General features: G+C 43.7%; 1 protein-coding gene across 1 annotated transcript in view; it reads left to right on the top strand.

The window, feature by feature from the left end:
• Positions 1–878, top strand: part of LSM8 (LSM8 homolog, U6 small nuclear RNA associated) — a 10,566-nt gene extending 9,688 nt beyond the window's left edge. Inside the window, exon 5 of the transcript XR_004843032.1 lies at positions 559–878. The gene's annotated coding sequence lies outside the window, so the exon portion shown is untranslated. The remainder of the gene's footprint in view (positions 1–558) is intronic.
• The last annotated feature ends 2,631 nt before the right edge of the window (positions 879–3,509 follow it).

The following is a 3,509-nucleotide window of genomic DNA, read 5'->3' as shown; positions in this document are numbered from 1 at the left end:
ACTTCTTGCCCTGTGCTTGCACTTTCAGATAAAAGGTGTTTGTTACTGGAGGGAGCACAAGGGCGTGTGCATGTACCGGCTTTGTCCACTGAAACATCCTTAATGGTTGTCCCACCATCATCTTCTTGTTGTATGCTCTAGATTTATCTCATCTTTGATTCAGTGTCGACTTTTCCTGCAGTGATGATTACAGTGCTCTGCATGGAAACTGGAGTGGAAGTTATACAGAGAAATCAAAAAAGCTGGATTTGAAGTACTGAAATCCATAAAAAATAAATAGAAGTAAGCAGGATAGGAAGCTGCTGTTGAATGTGGGCAAAGTTAGGTTTCACAGCAGTGCTCATCATAGCGAAGTTCTCTTTAACACAGATACAATTATTGTGCGTGTCGTTCATATTAGGAGAAATACTGCGAAAGTGTGAGAAAACATTCTCTACTTGGAACTATTTTAAGGCACTAGAATTTCATGACGAAGCTTCCTATCCTAAAATGTTATATGGTTCTTGCTTTGGTTTTTTGTCCTTAAGTCTTTGGGAATTCTCACTTGTATAATTTCAGACTTCAACTCCGCTTATGATGCAGATGGACACCTCTATGCAGATGAATGCCGTGATGTTTCTGCAAACACTCCGACCGGAGTTGCTGGTGGCATATGGCAAGCATCTGCAGTATTTTGCACCAATGGGACATGCAGGTGATGTGGTGTCCTCCGATACAGGGGATAGATTGCTAAAATTGTATTCAAGGCAACATACAAGCAAAAGAGCAGGAAAAAACACACAGCAATAACAACCCTAGCTCTTTACAACCATTTCAAACTCAGTCTATAGCATTTCCAATGAATAAAACCACTTGCCAACTGCCACCTAAGTTCCACTGTGTCTATACCATTTCATCTATACAGACTGGATTTACGGGAGTTCGGTTTTGCGGCGAGCTGCAGTGCTGAACAGAAGCCAAGGCGGGAAGTGATTATGGCTGAGGAGCTGATGCTGATTGCAAATGTGTGATGCTGCGGAGGAAGTATCACACAATAGAACCTCAGTTAGTTTGGAAGTAGATTTCAAAAACAGGGCACATTAAGATGTAAACAGTCAATAGGACTGGGGTCCGCCTTTCTCCTAACAATCAGATCATTAGCAGTAGGAGCGTGCGGAATGATTTCCATGATAAAGCTGCGAGTGCAAAGTGCGTGAAAGTGCGTGTTTATTGACGCCAAACAGCAACAGCCTTCTTGCTTTGTGCGTGTTTCTTCTGCTTGTCCTAAGTCATCCTGCGTACAGGAGTCGGGCGTAAATGCAGCTTAAATCTAGGAAGTGCAAACACTCAAGGTCTTTGAAAAGGCAGGCTTAAGAGTCTTTTGTGTAGCTCTTATGGGGTGGGATTGCCCTCTGGAACTGCACTTCTGATTTTCAAGCCTGCTTCCCTGAAACGGCGCCAGCTCACATTCAATTAAAATTGTCCGGATCCGAGCGGAAACAGTCTCTGATGAGAAATGGAACAGAATTCAAATATTTGGTAGAGTTGTTAGCTATTGTTATAATTTAAGTCATGATTATTATGGGGGTGAAGAGGCCAGCTTCCTGGTTTATCTAGATACTAGCTTAACATCTTCTTGCATGGTTTATAACATCCATCAAGTAATTTTGAGTTTTATGCTCTAACTTCTGATTCCACCATCTTTCAGAAGTCTAGCCAGTGCAGAAACCAACAAGACAAACTTCAATCTGGGAGTCGTACCATTTTATTTGTGGATAAGACATTTATGATGCTCTACAACCACACTGTGTATGTCAGTAGTTTGGGGTTTTGTTCTAATTATACTTTTTCTGAGTAAAAACAGTGCAGATGCCAGCAGAATTGCTCTTTGCTGAAAGGGAATTGGCTAGGCTACCCTACTCCTAATGCCGCACTTCAACACACAAATGAACCCAGAGCAGTGTCAAGAGCCTCGGCCCTTCCTGGCTGGCCTTTCATCACTTCGGGCCTTTAAGCAGCTGAGCATTATTTATGAAATCACTGAAGTTCTGGAGCACAAGTCTTATGAGGAGCAGCTGAGGGAACTGGGGTTGTTTAGTCTGGAGAAAAGGAGGCTGAGGGGAGACCTTATTGCCCTCGACAACTGCCTGAAAGGAGGGTGTGGTGAGGTGGGGGACAGTCTCTTTTCCCAGGTAACGGGCGACAGGACAAGAGGAAATGGCCTCAAGTTCTGTCAGGGCAGGTTTAGGTTAGACATTAGGAAAAATTTTTTCACTGAAGGGCTTGTCAAGCACTGGAACGGGCTGCCCAGGGAAGTGGTCGAGTCCCCATCCCTGGAGGTATTTAAAAGACGGGTAGACAAGGTGCTTAGGGACATGGTTTAGTGGTGGGATGGCAGTGTTAGCTTAACGGTTGGACTTGATGACCTTAAGAGTCTTTTCCAACCTAAACGATTCTATGATTCTAAGTTTCCATGCGCTCTGCCATGGGCCACCTGAGCCTTAGTAACTTTTAATGAAGCGAGAAACTTCTAAGATGATAAATGTTCTGCTACAGCACCAAGAAAGGCTTAATCAGGGAAGATAATCTGGACATAAAGAAGTAGAGAGAAGTTGCAAAAGCCAGTGATCCATCATTTTTCCCTCCAATTCTGGTACACATTTTTCTGTATTGCTCCTGTTTGCATGCTGAGAACATCCACACATCTTGTCTTCCATGTCCAAAATGAAAGCTGACTTTTCTCACAGTGACTTGGGCCCCTCATGTGACAGATGGCAAAATGCAGGTGCAGGATTTTGTTTTGGGAATAAAGCTGAAAAGCAATATAGCCAATCACTTATAGAGAGGAGGTTAAATTCAGCCCGTGTTCAAAGTAACTTCTTCCTTGCCCCAAAACAGATAGGTAAAAAAAAAAAAAAAACACAAAACCAAATACGTCCTCTTCTTGATTGAAGAAGGCTCAGCTCCATTGCAGATGCCAAGAAACAAACCAAGCTTTAAAGCCCAGCCTCTCTGAAATATCGGTGCGCTTCCAGGACACAGCCTTGCAACTCCTGACAATTAGAGGACAGCATAAACCAATCCCAGTTTATTAACAGTAAATACAGAGACACACTGATGATCAGGTTGGTCTGAAGAACTGTGTGGAAAAGGGAACTGGAAATGGGCCTACGTGATTCAGGATTCCTCGGTAAATAATTTCTGCTGGGGCTACCTAGCTGCTGTGAAAGGACTGTTAGCTTTGTACTGGGTTATTTCCCCCTCGATGCTCTGGGAGTGGGAGTAGGGGACCATGATGCCATTTCATGCCAGGCCACTGAAGAGGAACATTTGACTTGGGTAATACCTGTCTATTCATTCTTGCAACAGGGAATGTAGTTGTAAGCATGGGATTTTGATAATACAACTGGAGACAAAGTGACTTTTCCCTAAGGCTATGGCAGTTGGCGGTTCATCAGCAAGGTGACTGGCAGTAGTGTCCATGTAGAGGCCACGAGTGTGAAGGATGTGAAGAGGCCACGAGTGTTTAG

Source organism: Egretta garzetta, unplaced genomic scaffold, assembly GCF_000687185.1.
Source record: "Egretta garzetta isolate BGI_Z169 unplaced genomic scaffold, ASM68718v1 scaffold169, whole genome shotgun sequence".
In the NCBI taxonomy this organism is placed as follows: domain Eukaryota; kingdom Metazoa; phylum Chordata; class Aves; order Pelecaniformes; family Ardeidae; genus Egretta; species Egretta garzetta.
The sequence above is the reverse complement of the archived record's forward strand: the minus strand, read 5'-3'. Positions and strand labels throughout refer to the sequence as shown.